Source organism: Xenopus laevis, chromosome 7S, assembly GCF_017654675.1.
Source record: "Xenopus laevis strain J_2021 chromosome 7S, Xenopus_laevis_v10.1, whole genome shotgun sequence".
In the NCBI taxonomy this organism is placed as follows: domain Eukaryota; kingdom Metazoa; phylum Chordata; class Amphibia; order Anura; family Pipidae; genus Xenopus; species Xenopus laevis.
The window spans coordinates 73,466,534-73,490,587 of record NC_054384.1 but is presented as its reverse complement, the minus strand read 5'-3'; the positions used below and the strand labels follow the sequence as shown (position 1 = coordinate 73,490,587).

General features: G+C 38.9%; 1 long non-coding RNA gene across 1 annotated transcript in view; it reads right to left on the bottom strand.

Moving 5' to 3' along the window:
• Nucleotides 1-1,277: 1,277 nt before the first annotated feature.
• The window catches only part of LOC121396472, a 42,619-nt gene continuing 19,842 nt past the window's right edge, over nt 1,278-24,054 (bottom strand). The window contains exons 2-3 of the long non-coding RNA XR_005963057.1: nt 2,290-2,349; nt 1,278-2,109 (exon numbers count right to left, since the gene is read on the bottom strand). This is a non-coding gene — a long non-coding RNA (uncharacterized LOC121396472). The remainder of the gene's footprint in view (nt 2,110-2,289; nt 2,350-24,054) is intronic.

Sequence of the window (24,054 nt, the reverse complement as noted above, 5' to 3'; positions counted from 1 at the left end):
GGAATTTGTAAAGTGCAACTGAGCAGTGTAGCACAGCAGTGCAGGGCTGGAACTATGGGTAGCCATGTGCCTAGTGTGCAAAGCTGGGGGGACGGCCTTCTCTGCCTCATTCCCCTAGTCCGGTCCCCTCTCACCTCTCTGTCCGTTGGATGGGTACTTTTTGCGCATGCGCACACTTCCTTTTCGTGCACCACGCGTGCATGCTTTCTGATAAACATGCATCCTTTTTGACATGCATGCGACTGACCAGGGCACTGCAGCAGTGTATAGATAAACCTTTTCATTATATTGGCAAATCATTTCCTTTACTTGGGTTTAAGAATAATATTCCAACTTTGCTAAGAGATGTATTGGATCTGGATAAAGAAAAGCTTCTTCTTGGGAAGAGTTACCGAATAAATGTAACCTTTCTGATAAGGAGAGAGTTTTATATTTTCAAATTAAAGAACATTTGAGGGTTTATTTTAATGCTAGCTCATTAGCTCTTGTGAGTCATGACTTGACTTATTAATTGATCAATAAGCTTATAAAACTCCCCTTTTGTGATAAAGTTAATTTTATATCTAGTAATTTTCAAAATTTTCTTCAAAAAATGAATGATCCTGTACAGCTTTCTGCTAGTTGCTGGTCAAAGTTCTTGGATTATTCTATTACATCAGTCCAACTTCTTAAGTCTCTGAAGAGTTATAATATTAAATTGGGAGCTGAGAACTGGAGACGGCAACATTTAAAGTTAATCCATAAGGGTTATGGTTCCTATTATAAAAGCATTGATAACCTTAACAATAGCTCTTACTGTCCAAAATGTGAAGCTGAGAATGTGTTTCACTACTTTTGGTCTTGCCCTTTCTTTTCTCCAGTATCGGAGAAATTGGAAAGGTTCATTTCTTTTAGCTTAGAGGAAAATTAAATTATACCCAACCTTTGCTTTATTAGATTTAATAGAGGGTGATATTTTTTTTGACAACCCAACCTTGAAATTAGAGAAGGAGGTATTGAATTTATTACACCTTTTCATGAGTGCCATGAGGAAAATTATATCTCTTTATTGGATACAGAAAGAAATCCCCACCTTAAAGGAAGTTCTTTTTTCTCTAAGTCAGTCATACTTACAAGAAGCTTTTAGATAAAACTTTGAGAAAGAAAAGTCAGTCTATTTTTTTATTGTATATGGTCCCGATATCTGGATTTATTTGATAAACCCAATAAGGAATTGCTGACTAAATTGGGATTCATAAGGTCTATCTAAATAAGGGAATGTATGTCAAAATATTTAATGGAAATTATCTAATTGTTTCCCATTTAATGCTCTAAGTACTCTAATGTTTTTATTTCTTGCATGTATGTATTGTTTCTTTTCTCTAATGTAAATTGTTTATTTTGTTCAGATTTATTTTTATGATTTTTGTTAGATCTTTATGGATCTAGATGTGTTCATGAAGATCATCATTGTTTATCGTATCTTTGTGCTTCTTCATTCAATATTTTGGAATTTTGTCTATGTACTGTTCCATTGCTGACTTGTTTATGAAAAAACAATAAACATGTTGTAAAAACAGACAAATCATTTCAATACAAATGATAGGGGTCTCGTATAATAATGAAAGGTTCGCTGAAGAGCATGCTCTCCAGGAAACCTTTCATTATTATATGATAAACTTTTGTAGAAGGGGATGATGCATTACAGAGGACATCTATTGTTGGACATTGATAGGGGTATTGTCCAAAATCTGTGTTCCTGCTGTATACTGATTTTGCCCAAAAAAAATCCTCTGTTGCAGGTACAAACATACACTAGTCTAAATTCACTTTCAGATACTATACCAGAGTGAAAATCTAGATAACAGAGATTACTAAATGTCAAGGTGGCAGGGATTGAACTGCTATTTCTTGATAGCTCCCTTTAGCATAAGTAATTCAGCATTTCAGCTATGACGTGTCTCCTGATCACAACACGGAAGGTAAGAATTATTACCTGCCAGTAGAGCTGCAGAACAGAGCTTTTATCCCAGCAGGGCAGTGCACAGGAGCACTAGGAAATCTCAAGGTTAATGGCTTTAGTTCTCAACTCCACACAGACACAATGGAAGGATATGAGCCTATGAAAGCCTATGAAAGAGGAGGGAGGAAAGGTGAAGCCTGTGATGAATGTGCTCACACAGCATTTTGAAAAGACTATAGGCTGCAGTACTGAGCAATGCTATTCCATAATACTCTCTCCATATATTGCCTGGTTCCAAATTAACTACTTAGTGACATACAGCAAGTCTGTTGAAGCATTATCCTCACCTTTTTAATCCTGTAAATAAACATACATTTCTCTTTTATCTGGCTGGATTTACACAGCATCTGGGGAAATAAAGTAAATATTTTGGGTTTACAACCACCAAAAAACAAGGTTAAAAAACATAATGTGCTCCTGATGAAAAAATTTTTTTTAAAGGAGAAGGAAAGTCGGTATTTACTCAGGGTGCCAAAAGTTAGGCTCTCCCAAGTGATTGTACTTACTTACCTGACACCCCAGGACGCTGCTCCTATCAGCAGACAACTGCACCGGTCAGGGGTTCTTCCAGCAAGCTCCACGGCGCGGTCGGCTTCCTTCTTCTTTCTTTGCGCTGTTGCACATGCACAGTAGTGCAAAAAGCCAAACGTTATAAATAAATAGGGATGCACCGAATCCACTATTTTGGATTCGGCCGAACCCCCGAATCCTTTGTGAAAGATTCGGCCGAATACCGAACCGAATCCGAACCCTAATTTGCATATGCAAATTAGGGGTGGGAAGGGGATTTTTTTTTACATCCTTGTTTTGGGACAAAAAGTCACGTGATTTCCCTCCCCACCACTAATTTGCATATGTAAATTCGGATTCGGGTCGGTTCGGCCGAATCCGAATCCTGCTGAAAAAGGCCGAATCCTGGCCGAATCCCGAACCGAATCCTGGATTCGGTGCATCCCTATAAATAAATAAAGATGTTGGCAATTTCGTTCTACTGGGCATGTGTCTGCCCCAGGAAATCTGAATAAAGTAGAAGCGGTGCTTGCTGGAAGAACCCCTGGACCAGTGCAGTTTTCTGCTGATAGGAGCACCGGCCTGGGGTTTTAGGTAAGTATATACAATCACCTGAGCGTGCATAACTTTTGGTAAATATGCCTTGCCTTCTCCTAACAAGAGAATACAAATAACTGTAACCTTTACATTTTTGCCTCACTCATTCCAGTGTTGTGCCCAGTAAAATTCACTGACCAAGATTTAAAACAAATTAGGCAGGCTTACTCTGGCCCAAATGAATGGGAACAACAGCATAGTGAACTGCATTCATAAGGCAATCATATGATCTGCAAGGGTGCAGATAGTACTGTAAAAGCGTAGAGCAAAGTATAAACACGTTGCTGTTGTTAAAGGGCATCATAATGGCCTTCCCTTCTAAGAACGTGCAGAGAATACAAGAGACTGAAAAGTTTACTTGGTTCACAGAGACCTAAAAGATTGCTTTGTATAGTATCTGAAAAGGCCAGCCCTGCATTTAAAGTAAACATCTGATATCAGATATTTTTGGACTGAAATATGACAATAGTTCAAAACCTCAATGTGAAGAAATAAGAAATAGGAAGCAATAAAATGTTTTCATAGTGTTGGAAGAAGCACCTAGATGAATGCCAGGGAATGTCAGGACTACCATGTTCAGGTCCAGGAAGAGAAAGTAATGGTGAGAGACACTAACAGTATTACTCTTTCTGTTTATTTGTACAGCAATGGCATTGAATGATGCTTACCTAATCTTATGCCAAATAAACTATCCAGGTGGGAATATGTTGTTAACAGAACAGTAGCAATTACAGCTTTTATTTTAAGGTGTGTTTAATTAGTTGCAAAAATATTTGTTAGAACTAAATAAAGGTATTAAGGTTGCCATAGACATAACAATTACAATCTTTCCTGGAAGAGATCTTTCCAAAAATGATTGTTTGGTTCCATACATGCGTGTAGAATGTGTTCAAAGGCACCCAATCAGAATTTTCCACCTGTGCCGTTCAACAAGCCGGCATATCCAAGCCTTCGGCTGATATCAGTCAGCTTATTTCATAATATACACGTACCGAATATTGTACGAAAATGTGTTTCGTACGATAATATCGGCGCATGTACGGCCACCTTTAAGAGGAGAACAAGCAGCTATTATATAAGGTTCATTGGGTAAAGGCTAGACATTGCAGGACAAGTTTTTTGGTTATGCCCAGGTGATATTAAAGGAATAATATTAAATAGAGCATATATAATTTTGCTGCTTCCACTCAAAAGTCATAAAGACATGATTTTATTTACTCAAAGTCTTATCTTACTAGTAAACCAGGAGAAGCCCATTGTGCATCCTCATGAAATGAGCATAGTGAGAACTTTAAGGTAGAGAATCTGGTAGTGAAAGGATGAATGCCAAAACATACTGCATTGTGGGAAAAAAACATGGGAACTTGCATCCAAAAAGTGCACTTTGTAAAATGCACGGTATTTTAGTTGTTCCTAGGAATGTAAACAAATGTTAATCACTGAATATTGATACCCTCTAGATTCATATTAAGACCTTGGCAACTGTCTTTAGCAATATCTACTTTTCTGTACCCTGGGAGCTTCAGAGTGTTCTTTTTTATTAGGCACTGACATTCTGGCTGAAATCAACTGCTGAATGCTATATTGTAATCTTGTAATCTTGCTTTATAAACTGGAACATTAGAAAAATTATCTTTTTTCCTGGATTAGTTCCGTAGGAAGGAGCACAGTTTGACCTTCAAAGTATGTTCTTAAAAAGCAGAACACCAGTAGTGTATTCAGTGTAATAATTATAGATATGTGGCTGCTAATTTCACTACTCATTTCTACTTGCCTGCGCCTTAAAAATACTTGAGTCACATGAAGAAGACAACCTTCTAATTAGCTACCAAAATCCAGGTAGAATGATTATTAGGGCTCTTACACATGAGCGTTCTGACCTGCGCTCACTCAGGCGCGTGTAGACGCCGAACGCAGGAAAAATGCAGCATGTTGCGTCTGAACCTGCGTTCGGCGCCTACACGCGCCTGAGTGAGTACAGCCCCATTTCAAATAATGACTTACATCTATTCCTGCGCTCCCCTGCGGCTGAACGCCAAAAAACGGAACGCAGGGGAGCGCAGGTCAGAATGCTCATGTGTAAGAGCCCTTATGCAGAGCATAACAGACAGCAGAGAATCTGTTTGGGGCAGGTAAACATAGCATAGTGTTCATCATATATGACGTGTTGCACTTGTAATGAGTCTCAGACCCAAAGAGTATCTAGGGCTTTAAACATTAGCCACTGCATGCAAATGTTGGCAAGCTTTTGCAACCCTTAGCCAGAACAAAATGAAGGCACTATATAAAATTCAGGCATTCAAGTGGTGAAAGTGTAAGGTAGGTCCAATACATGCTACAATTAATGGAACAGATTAATAAAGTTAAATGCATTGTTAGATTCAAATTAGGGAAAATTAAAAAAAAAAACAATTAGTGGTGCAGCAGAAGGCACACTTTACTAGACATGTCTTGGCATAGCAAAGGCCTTGTATTAACAATTATATACTTTTTATTAGGGATGCCCCGAATCCAAGATTCGGTTTGGGATTCGGCCAGGATTCGGCCTTCTTCAGCAGGATTCAGCCGAATCTTTCTGCCCAGCCGAACCAAATCCAAATTTGCATATGCAAATTAGGGATGGGAAGGGAAATCTCGTGACTTTTTGTCACAAAACACGGAAGTAAAAAGTGTTTTCCCCTTCCCACCCCTAATTTAAATATGCAAATCAATATTCGGATTCGGTTCTGTATTCGGCCGAATCTTTAGATTTCAGGGGGTTCGGCTGAATCCAAAATAGTGTATTCGGGGCATCCCTAAATTTTATACTGTAATATAACAAGGTCACAAAAGCAAAACAAAAAAGATCCTGCATTATGGGGTTTTTGTATTTTGTTCGTTGTTTTAAATTATAATTTTAAAAATATTTATAGAAAAAACGAAATTATTACAAACTCATAAAAGACGTGAAAGAGAACAAGTGTATTGCTAGGCAGTTCAATAGAGAAGCATTGTGTCTAGGTTAAAGGAAAACTATACCCCTAAATGAATACTTAAGCAACAGATGGTTTAAATCATTATGCAGATAATAAATAGAAAGAGACCAGGAATGCAGTGCTGTGCTGCAACCAATTGTTTATTCCACACTACACGTTTAGAGCAGACACTTTATAAAGGACAAATCTGCTCAAAACATGTAGTGTGGAATAAAAAAGTGGTTGCAGCACAGCACTGCGTTCCTGGTCTGTTTCCATCTATTTTCTGCATATTGAGTCTTTGTAGTACTTTGGATGAGGTACATGAACAGGCAATAAGGATTGAGAAACATTTTGGGGTTCATATACTCCAGTTGTTGGAGATGTGTTCTTCTAGATACTTTACATCATAAGTGGTATATTAAAGAATCTTAAAAAACTGGAATATATATTGCCCTTTTACTTTTCTCTTGAGTCACCATTTTATGATATTCTCTGTGCTGCCTCATCACCTGACCAGAAATACGGCAGCTCTAAATGTAACCGGAAGAAGTGAGGAAGCAAAAGACAATACTTTGTCCATTAACTGGCTCATGTGACCTAACACAGAGTTGGACTGGGCCAGTGGGGCACTGGGGAAAAAAAACCCAGTCGGCTCCCCCTTATGTGGGCCCCGTCTTCCTATTTGCAGCACTGCAGCTCTACCTACCTCCCTGGCTCTGGTCAAAGCCCCGACTTCCCTCTTTGGCCCTGGTCGTTGACGAGTGAAGGAATAGGTAAGAGTAGGGGGAGAGGGGGTTGTGACTGGTATGGGGGGCGGGAGGGGGGTTGCTGCTGGGGGGGGGGTTGCCAGAGGGTGCTTTGCGGCTGGGGGCGCTGTTTGTTTGTTTTAGTTTGTGTATACCATGAATTGTAGGATCCCAGGGAACGGCCTGTATCTCTTAAAAATGGCAATTTTCTATTTGGGATTACCCAATGGCACATACTAATTAAAAAGTATATTAATATGAAAATGGTTTATTTATATGAAAAAGAGTTTTGCATGAGTTGTTTTGTGTGATATACTTTTATTGAGACCTACACTGTTCAGGGGCATAGTTTTCCTTTAACTATTTAAGTAAGGAGCATTCCTGTGTCAAAGATGAATTTTAAAGCAAAGTTTTTATGTTGTAAACATTTTGGCCTGATCTACCTTTGTGTTACTGGTGCCATGCTAGAGTGGGCAAACACAAACATTGCAGTAGAGATTATACAATTTTTACAGCATTAATGTACTCAGCCCTTGCTGTGGTTCTCCTCTCCTGCCATGGATGCTGTCCTGTTGTTACAGAAGGGAGTTTGACAGTTGTTGCATCTGTCTCTGTGCTGGTAGCAACTCATTTTCTCACAAGGGTTGTGCTTTTCCACTGCTTGCTTATGTGCTCTGGGCACCAGACCTGCCTTTAACCAGCCTGACTTCTATCCAGCTGGAAAAAGCAATAGCAATACGGTCCAGTACTGCTGGACGCGTGGCGCGCAATTCCAATATTTATATTCCAATATTTATAGGCGCATTGACACAGACTTTATGACGTCAGCGTGCAATGGCGCGAAATTCAAACCTATTTAAAGGGACTTTGTCTAATTTCTGGGTGCTATTCTTGCATAACCCTGTTATCTGATTCCTGTTTTGACTCCTGCCTGATTGACTATTCTGACTTCTGTGATCCTGACCCCTGCCTGGTAATCTGACTATTCTACTCTCTGTGCTCTCTGTGACCCGACCCGTGCCTATTTGGGCAACTCTTGATTGATCTCCTGGCTTTGACCCTTGCCTGTCTGACTCGAGAATTCTGCCCCCACCCACCCGTCCTATTTGACAACAATTTAGTCTAATCCTTGAACTGTGACTTTCTGCCCGAAGACTTTGCTTTACAATCGTGCCCAATTGCTCGTCCAGAACCCTCGCTTGGCTCCTCTCTTAATAAGACCTGGCAGAATCCAATTAGCCAAGGGCTCCTCCCGAGGTGAAAGGCGGCTGTTAAAGGCGGAAACAAGAGCCGAGAACAGGGAGCTTAGCATTGGTTCTGGATTTTGGGTGCCGATTCGTGAAAGGTATGAAGGATTCACTGATGTCTAATGATTTTAACCTGATCTATTGGATCAAACCATCATTGCATCATTTAGAAAACTAAAGAGTTCACTTTGGGCTTGAAAAAATATGCATACTGTATATGTTGAGTGAGTCACAAATAACAGATAATATATATTCCATTAGACCTATAGCACCTGGAGAGCTTTAACTCTTTTTAACAGACTGAAAGCATCCAAACATTCCTATCCTTCTTTTCTCTATTTCCCATAAAGATATATGGTATATGGAAAATGTGCTGCCCAAGACAAATCATTGTACAGTAACATTAAATTCTTAAGTAGCGGATTTCCCGTCTCTACAGGATTGCTCATATTAGTGTTGAAGGTTTGTGAACTCTCAAAAGTATTTAGCAATATATTTAGAACAATGAGCAGTATAATTATACTTCTTACTGGAATTACTGAAATAAAAATGGCACTAATTTCAAAACAGTTCTTAATAAAATTGCTATGCGTATTTTTGATGTAATACTGTGTAAATGTCGATGAATATTAATGTAGGGGTCCATAGGGTTATGTTCGCCTATGGTTTGACAATCCCTCATAGTCAGAAATCCCCTGCTGTGGCCAGTTAAGTGCTGTACATAAATTGGATATGGTAGGGGGAGTGACTCCCTTGTCCCAAGTGAAGTGAGAACTGCCAGATTTCAGATTTGGCCAGAAGGTGTGATTGTCACCCAATTTCTTTATAAAGCTGAGCTGCCATGTGTTAAGTCTTTTTTCCTTTCCACCCCAGGAGGGGTTGGATGCAGCTGGAGCAGAGAGAAGCCACAAGGGTGCGAGGCCTTTGGTGGGCTTGGGGATACCGAAACCCCATTAATTGAGTGGGAGCTCGACCCAAGAGTTGTCTGGAGCTTGGAGGTAATGGAGAGAATGTGAAAGGAGCTGCCTTATGATGGATCCCTGAGAAAGATGAGTGTTGGAGATCGGTCTGAAGATTTAAGATTTCTGTGAGATGCTGTGGATGCCTGTACCAGCTCTGTGTGAGTCCTTGGTGAGTGTTTTGCCTGATGGAAGGTATTGGAAGGCTCCAGCATGTGTCCCCTGTGTGAGAACAGGTTTTGTTCAATAGCCTGCTACAAGGGAACTACTGCCTTGTCCAAAGGGAGAGGTACTTTGGGGCAGGAAGCCTACCTGAGGTAAAGGGTTCTTGGGAAGGCACAATGATTGTGTTTGTCCACCAGGAGTGTAGTGTGTGACTGTGTCCTGGGTAGAGACTGTGCCAGGAATTGGAAAGACAACACGGGTACCTCAGGTCAGGGTTGATATTGTTAATACAGTTTGCATTTCTCTACTTTTCTTTATTTGTATACAAAGTTATATTTGTTTGCCGCACTGGTGTGTTTTATTATTTGGTATGTTTTATCATCTGGGGCCACTGTTAGCGCATCGCTGGATCCCACTAGGTGGAGGCACTTTGCATTAAAAATTATCTTTCACATAGCAAAGGGATTTATTGGAAAAATATATTTTTTTAAGAGAGTGTATAAGCAAATGGTTACATTACATTGCAAAATCCAAATTTTATTTCCTAATTTGCAAATATGTGCTCCATTTGTTTATCATAATGATGTGCATCATAGTATGGTCTTTTGTTTCAGAGTAACAAAAGGTGAATGCCCATCATTGTCCCAGTCAGCTGTGTCCCAAGCAAACTGTAGAACAAAGGATCAGTGTGATTTGAGCCTCTAATAAGCATCACACAATACTATATAAACCAAAGCAAACCCTTTCACTGTAATTGTCCTTTATAACTCTATACAAGTTGCACTAAAGTTTATATGTCCCAACGGTGTGTTTGTTTTAGAACTCTAACACATAAGTCTACCACAAAGCAAGATAACGCTTTCCAAACCTCAGGTCAATAGGAAACCCAAAGCCCTGACTGCATAGCAGAGAGCATACATTGTTACAAAAAAATAATTATTTTATATTTTGTTGGTAGATATACTTTTTTTCATATTTGCCAGCAGGTGGAGGGTTGTGGCTTTTCTGTATATGGGGGAAGCTTACTCTTATTTGTATTTAAATTGAATTCCCCAGAAAGTGGCTACAATTCTTTTCAGCTGTCAGAGTTCTTTTGGTATTAAATATGACATCTCTTGAGTTTGTAATGAAGCTGTGTTAAAAATAAACTCCTCTTGATGATTTGGCTCAAGAGCCTAAATGGTTTAAAAAAGACATTATAAAAATGATTGATGAGTTAACAGCAGGATCTGTTGGGTGGGAAAGAGGAGATGCCAGAAGATTTTATTTATGTAGAACAGGCAGTTAAGGCCAAAAAAATGAATGAGGTCATTAAATTTAGATTTTTAAAATTCAAAGAGTGTTAGGGGACTAATTTACAGAGCTGTGAAAATGTTTATGAGAGGTTAAGGCTAGATCTCTGTACAGCAGGGAAGTATAATTGTTCAGGTGCAAGAACTGTGCAGATATTAAGATGGAAAACTCTTTTGGTTTTTACACACAGTAGATTGTTGGAGAAATGAAGGTTAAGACAATCTTAATTGACATAAAAAGCATCAATCACATCAAGTTCTTCTAAATCATCACTTAGCCACCATGTAATACAAGGCTTGTCAATCTGATACGTAATACGCAAATGTACATAGGTCTTCAATCTTGGACACACAACCAGAAGGAGCAGTCACAGGGGGTCATTTATAAACGCTGGGCAAATTTACACCTTTGCAGAAGCCTATGGCAACCAATCAGATGATTGCTTTGAGAGCTCATCCTGCAGCTGTCTTAAAACAGCTAATCACTGATTGGTTTCTACGGGGTACTGCCCAGGTGCAAATTTGCTCAGTGTTTACAAATGACCCCCGCAGAGTGTTCCATGGTTTGTTTGGTGCCAGGCTGCTCGTGTTTGCAATTTCCTGTTCTAACACATTGACCAGCATTGGGTAAAGGGGATATCTACCCTGCTGGATCTTCCATTTGGTATTCAGTTCTCTACAGTATTGTATGTACTGTATGTGGCTGAAGAGCATCCGACCTGGTGTAAGTGTGCTCCTTAATAAATGCCAATCATATCAAAACCTTACTAAACAGAACGTAAAAGTCCAAGATATTTAGATATTTAGAGCTGTATCTCCTAAGGTTTTTTTTTTAATGAATGGGGAAGGCTATAAAAGTTTAACTCAGATGGAGAGAAAATCCATAAATCAGTGGCTAGAGTTCTAGCAGAATGCAGTGGAAATGTATGAGTTTGAAGTGTACCATGCTTTATTTCCTTTTTGCATTTTGTGGGTTTTTGTCCTTCCTTTAGGGGAGAGAATTCCTTAAAGGATAAGTAAACTTTTAAAATAAGTGAATGTAAAATTGATGAGGGTGCTATTCTAAGCACTTTTACAATGTACATGCATTCATTATTTTGTTTTTAATTTCAAGATATTAAAATAAATATGTACTGTTAATATTAATTAATTTTGTTACAACAGCGTCACCTTCTGGTCGATTTCAGACCAGTCTGGCCAGCAAGTAGTCAAGGAAGTTGTCAGGAGAAAGAAAGAGGCTGCTCTGGTGTTCTTCTGCTTAAGAAAACAACCTTTCTCAAATCTTTCTTCTGACAACTTATTTGACTAGATGGTGGTCAGACTTGTCAGAAACTGACCAGAATGTGGTGCTGTTGTAACAAAATTTTTTCATAGTAATGTAATTGGCAATAGTTCTTAGAATAGCACTCTCTTCAATTTTACATTCACTGATTTTAACGGTTTACTTATCCTTTAAAGAACTAAAACTCAACAAAGAATTAGTTTACACCTGGGGGTCGTTTAAGAAAAATGGGGAGAAAAGTGCTAGAGCACTAAGGGTGATAGCAGATGTGACTACTTGGGGAGATTAGTTGCCCAGCTAAAAATCCCTCTTCTTCGGGCGACTAATCTCCTCTAAATGCCTTCCCTTTGACTAGAATGTAAATCACTGGCGGGATGGCACTCAGAATGCTTAGTTTTTCTCATGAGGAAACTTCGGCCGAATTTGGAAAGCCAAAGAGATTTGAGTGCCACCCCACTGGCAATTTACATTCTAGCCAGCGGGAAGGCATTAAGGGGAGATTAGTTGCCCGAAGAAGAGGTGATTTGTAGCTGGGCAACTAATCTCCCCCAGTAGTCACGTCTTCCACCACCCTTACAGACCTTGAAATTGAAATTTTGGATTGTGACAAAATCTTGATTATGTGTCAGAATTGTGGACCTGATACACCTGCACTGGCTACACAATTTGATGTTGAGATGGAAGGGGGTTCATGGAGGGCAGGGGATATATGATTAACAGTGAGATTTCTAAATACATTTATAACAAGTTTGGATATATTAATTAAAAAAGACTTTGGGTTTTATGATTAATTTTATGATTTATGATTAATTTTATGATTAATTGTCTGGGTGACAGGTCCCCTTAAATGAATTAGACTTTCTGCCTTTCTGGATTTTTTGTTGTTATTGCTTGTTACTTGCCTTTCTATTAAAGGAACAGTAACATCAATAAATAAAAGTATATTTAATTAATTAAAATATAATGCACTGGTGTGTTTTCTTCAGCAACTCTACTATAGTTTATATAAACAAGCTGCTGGTTAGCTGTGGGGGCAGCCACTCAAAGCTGAAAAACGAGAAAAGGCAAAGGATATACAGCTGATAACAGATAAGCTCTGTAGTATACAATGGGATTCTACATAGCTTATCTATTATTTGTCTTGGGCTTGAATGGCTTCCCCCATGGCTATACAGAAGCTTGTTTATATAAACTATAATAATCTTTCTGAAGCAAACACCCCAGTTTTACCAGTACAGGGCTACACTACATTATTTATTTATTACTTAAAAACACTTATTTTGTGATGTTACTGTTCCTTTAAGGTGCTCGTCGCTTCATCTTGAATCATGTCATTTAAACCATTTACTAGTAGCTGGAGTAAGTGAGGCCCTCCAAACAGAGCAAGAGAAACACTTGTGAGCCTCTTTTACTTTTGTTTGTTCATTTAGGGTAAGTTTCTTATTGAATTATTGCTAATCACCACAAAACAAGCTGATGTAACCAATTTATGGTTTCCTTTTTCTTATAGTTTCCCTGGAGCTAACATCACATCCAGAGTGGCATCATTTAAAGGTTCGCTTTACTGGCATAACTATTGAGAAATCAGACCTCACTCGGGGAGGGGGGGCTTGGAGAATGGGTCTGCTTCTTCTATAGTTAAAGGGATACTGTCATGGGAAATTTTTTTTCCCCAAAACGCATCAGTTAATAGCGCAGAATTCTGCACTGAAATCTGTTTCTCAAAAGAGCAAACAGATTTTTTTTATATATCATTTTGAAATCTGACATGGGGCTAGACATTTTGTCAGTTCCCCAGCTGCCCCAAGTCATGTGACTATCAGTTAATAGTGCAGAATTCTACACTGAAATCCGTTTTTCAAAAGAGCAAACAGATTTTTTTACATTTAATTTTGAGTTCCCCTGCTGCCCCAAGTCATGTGACTTGTGCTCTGATAAACTTAAGTTACTCTTTACCGCTGTACTCATCAAAGGTGAGAGTTTCAAATCCCGTGCACTCACCCACTTGTGTCCACGGGTCCTAATCCACACCAGTGCTACAACATATTAGGCGTCTCCGGATCCAGACGAATTGTACATCAAGTCAGCAAATAGGATATGGAGCACACGGTGGTTTCGGAGAAATCAAACCTTCTTTATTGAAAAAATAGTTGTAAAAACATCAACTTCATTACATATGTGGATATGACCTCCCCCACACTTGACGCGTTTCGTGGCGTCTCGCCACTTCCTCAGAAGCATTCTGAAGCATTCTGAGGAAGTGGCGAGACGACACGAAACGCGTCAAGTGTGGGGGAGGTCATATCCACATATGTAATGAAGTTGATGTTTTTACAACTATTTTTTTCAATAAAGAAGGTTTGATTTCTCCGAAAACCACTGTGTGCTCCATATCCTATTTGCTGACTTGATTTACCGCTGTACTGCAAGTTGGAGTGATATCATCCCCCTCCCTTTCCCCCAGCAGCCTAACAACAGACCAATGGGAAGGTAACAAGATAGCAGCTCCCTAACACAAGATAACAGCTACCTGGTAGATCTAAAAACAACACTCAGTAGTAAAAATCCAGGTCCCACTGTGACACATTCAGTTACATTGAGTAGGAGAAACAACAGCCTGCCAGAAAGCAGTTCCATCCTAAAGTGCTGTCTCTTTCTGAAAGCACATGACCAGGCAAAATGACCTGAGATGGCTGCCTACACACTAATATTACAACTTGCTGGTTTAGGAATGAAATTTTATATTGTAGAGTGAATTATTTGCAGTGTAAACAGTGTAATTTAGAAATAAAAAATACATCATTAAAATCATGACCGAATCCCTTGAAGAACATCCACCATCCCCAGCTGCTCACTTACTGACACTGCTGAGGGCAACCAATGCGACTGGCCAGACAGGTAGAGTGAGTGTCGGACCGGAGCTGCAGTGCATGGGCCCCCTCCAAAGTTTTTTGCAGGGGGGCCTGTCGCGACTTAGTTACTCCACTGGTTCCCTTGCATCATTGTATGCACCTGTAAATTTCATCACAGCAAGTTGAGAAGGTGCATTGCTGTTGACTGCAAGTTGGTAGGAGTATGTATCAGTCAGTACCATTCTGAATGACATCAATGAGCACTAAATCATACATGCATTTTAGCATTTTGCGCTTGTGCTTAGGATAGTAAATGAAAACTTAAATAGTAGCTATAACACATACTGTATCTATGGAACATCCAGTACAGCTTGCTGTATATAAAGATCTGTGCATTTATCCTTTAGGAAATGCAAAACGTTTAAAAACACAAATATTCTCCAGAGGAAATTAACTGACTCACACATATTGAGAGAGAATCATTTCCCAGTGATATGACTTTCAAAGCAATAGCTAGATTACAAGTATTGAGTGCTTGCATGTCACAGGGTTTGTATTTCCCAATTACTGTGGGAGCAATACAATGCGGATGCCCTGGCAGGGAACAGGGGGAAAGGTTAAGGTAAGGGGCAGTTGCTATTGTCATTACTTAAATGTTATCTTCTAGGAGATTTGCTGACATGCCGAGTCCTCCTTAGATACTCATTTTAAATGGCTTATAATAAGCATCATTCTTTATTACAATAGAGAGCGAACATTCCTGGTACCAGCCACTAGCTTTGTTGGCTCAGTAATTAGACTGAATCATTCATAGATCTCTCTGACAACAATGAATGCAGCATCCGTGACGCATGAGCCCTCCACCTTGGAGATAAAGGTGTCCTTTTGGCTATGCATTAATGATGCCCTTTCCTACAGAAGCATTCTTAGGGGATGCAGAATTTAAAGATACGTTTCATGCTCAATTTAAAGGTAGAGCATTCATTGTTCATACAGTATATTCAGCAGCACTCAGCTCAAAGTGTTTTTACATCTTGATCGTTTGCCTTTGTAATACAGGTATGGGACCTGTTATCCAGAATGCTTGGGACCTGGGGATTTCCAGATAATGGATCTTTCCATAATTTGGATCTTCATACCTTAAGTCTACTAAAAAATCTTATAAATATTACATCAACCCAATAGTCTGGTTTTGATTCCAATAAGGATTAATTATATCTTAGTTTGGATCAAGTACATGGTACTGTTTTATTATTACAGAGAAAAAGGAAAGCATTTTTTTAAAATCTGAATTTGGATAAAATGGACTCTATGGGAGACGGCTATTTCGTAATTTGGAGCTTTTTGGATAACGAGTTTCTGGATAACAGATCCCATACCTACATAATAACAGACACACCATTTGTCAAAGGTCTAGTAATCCATAGCAACCAATCGACTTATTTTTATTTGATACAGTTTTTGTTTTTGATACAGATCGGTCAATGCCATCTGATCATTTATTAGAAATGTAGGAAACGGTTACTGCATTAAAATGCACTCCACCTAATTCTTATTAAAAAATATATATAGTTTTTGTTATTTTTTTGTATTGACTAGTTAACAAGTGTATTTGAAAACCATGTTCCAGTGCCACGTGATCCTCGCCTTTCTGGTTCTTCTGAGCTATTGTGGGAGAGGGGTTAAGGGGACACTAAAATCTACTGTACTGCACTGTTCAACCAAAATTTACACCCCAGGAGAGCTTGGAAAAAGTTTTAAAAAGCAATATTGCTTTAAGACTGCAGTCCTGATGTTGCTGACTACAAAGCTAAGAATACTTTAACATACATCAAGGAGGCATGTTGGGAGCTGTAGCCCAATATCAAGGTTGTAGTCTTAAAGCAATACAGGTATGGGACCAGATAATGGATATTTATGTAATTTGGATCTTTATATCTTCTTACAAAATCATGTAAACATGAAATAAACCAAATAGGCTGATTTTGCTTCCAATAAGGATTAATTATATCGTAGTTGGGATCAAGTACAAGGTACTGCTTTATTAATCCAGAGAAAAAGAAAATTATTTTGAAAAATTGGGATTACTTGGATAAAATTGAGTCTATATGAGATGTCCTTTCCATAATTCTGAGCATTCTGGATAACGGGTTATCCATACCTGTATTGCTTAAAGGAACAGTAACACAGTAAGTGTAAAGTGTTTAAAGTAATGAAAATATGATGTCCTTATATTTACACATTTGTGGTGCACTGAAACAGCAAGCTAAGCACAAGCCTATCTGGATCGCTCCCTCTCTTATACTTCTATCTCTCCAAAAAATGCTACGGAAAAGTGCTCTTTCAGGGATGTACAAAGGGCTAATGAATGTTCTGGTGCACAAAAAAACATAAAAAGTAGGGATGTATGAGAGAAGAGCCTGTTTTATGTAACTGATGACCAATGGCCTTGCAAGTTCCAGCGTATGTCTCCCTTGGATATAAGTACAGGCTGTTACAGTTAAAGATAATACACAGCGCATATTACACCAGACCATATGCTAAATATTGGGGTTAAAGCAGTGGTGTCTGCCGTATATAGACCCTTAGCACAAAAGAATTATTCTAAGCCAGATGGCTGATAACTTTGAACTGAAAAAATATTTCCCCCTGTCAGGATCGCCGCCCGGAGCAGTTCCAGGAGCTCCGGGCGGCGCGTCCTCCCCTGCCGGTGTCGCTCCCAAGATGGCGGCGCCCATGGCCGCCACGTGGGTCGCGGCGCTGGCGCGATGACATCGGCGCAAGGACGCCAATGACGTCACAATGGCGCCAAACTCAAAAGTAAAAACGCTACCAAGACGCCAGAATGGTGCCCAAGTATAGGAAACTTTCCCTGAGTTATCCTGGGTTCCCTGTGAGCTACTTTTGCTATAATCCTGTTCCTGATTGTTATCCTGACCCTTGCCTGGACTTTGCTGTTATCCGCCTGCCTGTGAACTGTTGCCTGGATTCTGACTACTCCTTTGATTAACCCTTTGGACACCGCGACCTTGCTCCCTCAAGAGGGCTTCCTCCTCGATCCTGACTACCTCCCTGGAGGGAGCTCCCGGCTCCCTGACACCCCCCCACCATCACCGACTGGTACCAAGCTGTCACATCTACAGTATATGTAATAAAGAGAAAATTGTTCTAACTAAAAAGGGTCACCTTTAGAAATGCTGGGAATGCTGGCAGCAATGGTTGGACACTCAACCTTCACTTGACTTATCCTACCAAAGATTCAGAACTAAATTGAAGCAATGTTGTTTCATTAATTTGCACTAAGTCCAGGTACAGTCCACTGTGAATCCTTAAATGTTAACACTGTGATTGAAATATAGTAAACATTGTTTATTGCATGCTAATGTACTGACAATGTGAACTATACAGTATGTAACTTTTTTCTAATGTACTGTTCTCAATAAAACCCGTCTTGAGCACACAAAAAAGAAAATATATTGTCAAACTGGCCCTGCACTTGGAAAACTGATGTGTTTCAGAAACTCTACTATAGTTGATATAAACAAGCTGTTGTGTAGCCATGGGGGCAGCCATTTAAAGCCAAAAAAGGAGAAAAGGCACAGGATACACAACAGATAACAGATAAGCTCTGTAGTATATAATGGGATTCTTCAGAATTTATATGTTATCTACTGTGTATCATGTGCTTGAATGGCTGCCTCTATGGATACACAGCAGCTTGTTTATATAAACTATAGCTCTGTTTCTGAAGCACAAACACCAGTTTTACTAGTGCAGGGAACCAGTACTTTATATTTTCATTCCTTTAAAACACTTCCATTTGTTGTTGTTACTATTTCTAACTCCTGTATCCCCATGATTACTGATTACTGTGTAATATAATGAACCCAAAATGACACATTAATCTCTTTATATAAAATAACAGAGACAAAGTGCTTGTAAACAGCAGTTTCATTGGTGGAAATTAAAAGATTTTGGTCATTAGACTTATTGGTGAATTGATTTCCATATGTAACTAAGTTTTTGTCAATTTATATAAAACTAAAAGGGCCCAGTGGGACATTGTCACAGTATGGCTTAGTGTCCCTTTAAGGGAGATAGCTGAAGAGACACTGTGTTACCCGCAGGAAATTGCCTCTCCCATGGGTTACAAAGCACTGAAAATATCCTTCCATTCAAATGAACTGAAATCAGCCTATGAAAAGAAATTGCAGTGAACCAGCACAATTATGTGAAAATGCAGGAGAAGGCATTTCCCCATGATTACTTGATTTAAAATCACTTCAATACAAGGGTATTTTCTAATGTGATGATGAAAAACCTGGCACCTGGTGCAGAGCAGTGCATGGACATGGATATCTAAGAGCAGTGTGTTAAAATTTGCGCTTGTACCACATTTATGCAAGACTCTCTGGTACAATCAAAGGGAAAATAACATTTGAAACAAGTCAGTGAGTTTTACAATATACGTATTCATATACTGCTTGAACTGCTCTAATGTATCTCATTCAAGGAATTTACAGTATCAGTTTATATAACTTCAATATCAGGTACAGCAGCCAATGGCAGTACTGATTAATGCCTCTAAAGATGTATCCAGTACCCTGTTACCTTTCTTACCATGAATGTCCCTAGTGTCAGAGGGATGCACATGCTAATTGTGCTCTGGAATGCTGTAGCTACGTTTATGGATCGTCATGAACATGACCTGAAAATTAAAATACTGCTGTTGACTAAATGTAACTATTAATTATCATAATATGTACTAGAATGATCTGTTAGATAAAACAACTGTCAACACACAGCACATACAGTACAAGATTAAAGCAAAAATGTAAAATTCTAAATATTTTCTAATGTGTTGTAAGGCTTACTCAGTACATCGGTGTCTACAAATATTCAGTGTCCATCTGAACCAATTACTACCCAGTAGTAGTTACTAAATTGCAATGCACATATAACATATTGATTAGCAAGGTGGTTTTGTTGCATAACCTATAACTGCATACAAAACAATGAACTCTTCAGTATTAAACTGAACTGACAGATGTTTAGTTACCTATTGTAGTAGAACAAAATGGTTGAGTGGTTCAAAACGCTAAGTGGTGCTGGAAGTTACATGATAAGTACATATTAGACACAACCAGAAGGAGATGGGTTAAAGGGAGGTGAATAATAATAAAGAAAAAGGGGTTACAGAATATGGTGAAATGAAGAGAGAATTGTAATTAGAAAGAATGAAGAGGAAGACTATTATCTAAAAAGTGTTGTGGGGCAGAGGCAATATGAGAGAAGAAATCAGAAGAAAAAGAGGAAGAAGATAATTGGAAGGTGGAGGAGACAAACCAAGAGCAAGAAGGTAAAGTAGAATGGCAAAATATTGTGATGGGGATTGGGCACATGTAGACAGGACATTAAGGAAGGTTGAACAATAAACAAATATATATAAGTTTCCATTTAAAAAAAAAAACTCTGCTGTTTAAAAATTGGGGGGAATGTTCACCTTGTCTCTTGACAAAAGCAGGAAAAACGGCTCTGGAGCTTAGAGGTAGGTGATGTGAAAAGTAATGGTAGTATCATGTCCCTCTTTCTAGCCTGCTTGGAAAGGTCAGTGAGGGGGTGAAATAAAAGCTCCTGGCTAGCCAGTCTCATGATAAATGGTTGCTAAGGAAAGGACAATGATAGCTGAGCCAGAAGAACTTCACAATAACTAGCTTGAAAATTCAATAGACAAATCATATAGTGATGATCATGATGATGGAGAGCTCAACCCACTGTAAAGCTCACACTTGTGGCCACATTGGGTGCTTATCCAGAAGACCCTTCCCTTGCAGTGTGGTTAGTATGTTAATAAAGAAAATCCAGTAGCACACCAATAAAGATGATTTATTTAGGCCATATACATAATCATAAAGGACATATGTACAGTATGTGGGCCCTTTATCAAGCTGACAAACTGGGTCCTGAAATGTTGCCCTTCGTGCATATGTATATGGCCTATTTTTGAACAGCTTAATGTATTGGTGTGCTACTGTTTTTTCATAGGTAAATAATAAACTTGCATACTAATAACAGAATTAGAGAAATACACATCTAAGATGAATAGAAATGAAAGTAGACTTTACATTCAATTAAGAATGTAAATTATTATTTTATTATTATATATGGCAGCAAATTAACTTGCAGTCTCTTTCCAGCAATTATTGCAAAGGTTTGGAAACTGAAAGTGGTACTACATATCAGCCATATGCTTTCTCAGCCAAATATTAGCCATGTGGAGTGCTTCATAATTATTTCTTAAAGAAGTAGTAACACCAAAAATTAAGGGGCAGATTTATCAAAGTGAATTTTCGAATTAAAAAACTTTGAATTTCAAAGTAATTTTTGGGTACTTCGACCATCGAATAGGCCAAATTCGACTTTAATTCGAATTGAAAATACTTTGAATATTCGACCATTTGAAAATCCAAGTACTGTCTCTTTAAAAAACTTTGACCTCGACACTTCGCCACCTTAAACCAGCCGAATTGCTATGTTAGCCTATGGGGACCTCCTAGAACCTATAGCCAGTATTTGGCTGAGGATTTTTTTTGTAAAATCGTATGCTCGTACGATTAAATTGTACGATCGCACGATTCGAAGTACAATCGTACGATCTTAAAAATCCTTCGACTTAGAATGTCGGACTACCCTATTCGATGGTCGAATTTCGAAGTTTTTTCCACTTCAAATTCGATCCTTGATAAATCTGCCCTTAAGAGTTTAATAGACTTTTAAATAGCATACCCTGCAATAGTAATGTTACTAGTATATATAACCCTGCACTAGTAAAAATATGTGTTCAAATTAGAAACACTACTACTGTTTATACCAGGAATATCCAAAGTGCAGCCTGGGGATCAATTGCGGCCCATTTTCAAATTTACACTGGCCCTCAGCCTCCATCATGAAATTAATAGTAATGAGGCCCCCAGCACAGTGCAATCAGGAATCCCAAAGCAGAAATATTTGGGCACATTAGTGAAATGATCTGCCACTTGGTTTATACTGCTGCCTGTGTGCTGAAGGTGTTAGCAATAGACATGTACGGGCACTTAAAGATGCGCTGTTTTCGTGTACTTCTTTAGGGCTGAACATGTCAATAGACGCACTGACGTGCCAGTAAACTAAAGAAGTATGGCGTCACTACGTTCCAGTGCGTGTCTACTGCTAACACCTTCAGCACACAGGCAGCAGTATAGACCAAGTGGCAGATCATCTCACTAATGTGCCCAAATATTACTGCTACGATTCCGTTCAAAGAATGTCAGGCTGAATGGTCGGCCCCCACACATTTTCACCTCACCAAATCTGGCCCTCGTTGCAAAAAGTTTGGGCACCCCTGCTTTATACTTTTTATATAAATAAGCTGTGTAGTCATAGGAGCAGCCATTCTAGTTGAATAAGACAATATGGCAAATGGCTACATAGCAGATAACAATTAAGTCCTGTTAATGCAATGGGTTTAGCTCTAAAGCTCACCATAGATGTTAAGATTTTTGTCTCCTTAATGACCTATCCAACAGATCCGTGAAATTATTATAAGGTTAGTGGGCCCCAAATGATCGTGCATCTAACAATTGATTGGGCAAGTTAGAAAATTTTTATCGGTCCAATTGTCCAATTGTTTGCAGGCCAAGCAGGCAGCTACTCAGTTTTCCTATCTTAAATAGACTATATCGCTTGAAATGGTCTTTTTAGTTGATGGACAAATGGACAAATCGTACATTTAAACAATCATTTCAAGATCAGCTTGGTCTTATGATAACGAAAAGATCTTTTAAAAATCTTGACATCTATGGCCACCTTTACACAGGAAGAAATTACTCTTGATACAGGAATATAACCTCTTTTATATAAAATAGGACATTTAATGACAAGAAATAGTGGGTAATGTAAAAGCATCTGTAAATACTTTTTATAGCAAAATTCTAAATATCATGCAAAGACAATATTATGATAGATGTAAAGAAAATTTCTGGTGTCAGTATCTCTTTAAGATGCTAATAGCCCTTTAAAGAGAATGTGAATCCTTAAAAACACTCCTACTGACAGCCCTATAAAATAGGTGGTCCAAACTTAATTACAGATGCAAAATGAATCTTAATATAATTGTTCTACCAACACTGGATTGTTATCTAAAATACTGCATTACTTTACAGCTTTAGCCTGTCACTATCACACTGTAACACAACATCATCAGCGCCGGATTCGCTGGGCGGGCGCCCCTAGGCCGTGCGCTCCGCGCGGTCCTAGCGCCCGCCCGCACTACCACACGCTGGCGCAAAATAGCGCCGGAGCACTGGAAAGCACAGGCTCCCCACAGAGTGGCTGGGCGGCATGCCGCCCCCAAAAATGTGCCGCCCTAGGCCCGGGCCTATGTGGCCTCGCCACAAATCCGGGCCTGATCATCAAATGGGAGATAAGCTGCAGTTTAGCTGACCTGTGATTTGAAAAAACTTTAAATGCTTCCAGTTCCAGGAATGTCAGGGTGCCTGAGTTAGACAGATCATAAAATGTTTTCAGTTCTTTAACATTCATTGGACTGCTGGCCATGGAGAGTTAAAGAACTTTTCTATTGAACAATATTATTGTAAGACCACAGAACTGATGCTTATGGACTAATGCTTGATCATGTGGAGAACCCTCTTATAATATAATTTGTACTTTCCTCTGGCAGAGAGGTATATCTACACGTACAAAATATATTTTATATTCCAAGCTGCTGCCCAACAGCTTACTGACAGCTGGAGAGTAGATGTTGTAGTTAAAGGCCGCAGGCTCTACATTCCCCATTTATGTATTTCCCTCACTTCTCTACCTTCCTCTAGGCACGAAAATAGGGAGATAGAGTTCATCACATAGCTGGTACCTACTCACCAGAGAAAATAATGTAATAGTAAAATAAATATAAATGTAAAATATAAATGTAAAAAAAAAAGAATCATACTTGACTAATGAAAAAAATCCCTTTATAGAGGCAGATATTCATCCACTTCTTAATTAAGGGTTTTATTTCTCAGGTTTGCTGCCAGGCAGTTAAATCTGATGTAATATTATTAATAAGCTACAAGAACAGGTACTTTTATTATCAAAGCTTGAAGTGTCTGTGGCCTTGTGTTGTTAAAGATTCAGATCCTCCCACACAAACTCCTAACACATCACCACTTCTGCCAAAGTGCCAATCTTATTGTGAAAGCACCTGTATGTGAAAGAAGCTATTTTCAGCTACAATGTGTAGGGGAATACCCCAGGTATGGGAAAAGCACTGCAGTTCCTTACACACTGCTGATGGTGGAATTCTTATAAGATTGTTTCCGTTTCAGATGAAGGTCATACTGATTCATAAGGAAGTGACCACATAAACTGAGCAAAATTATGAATATCTATATTTATTTTTAACAAC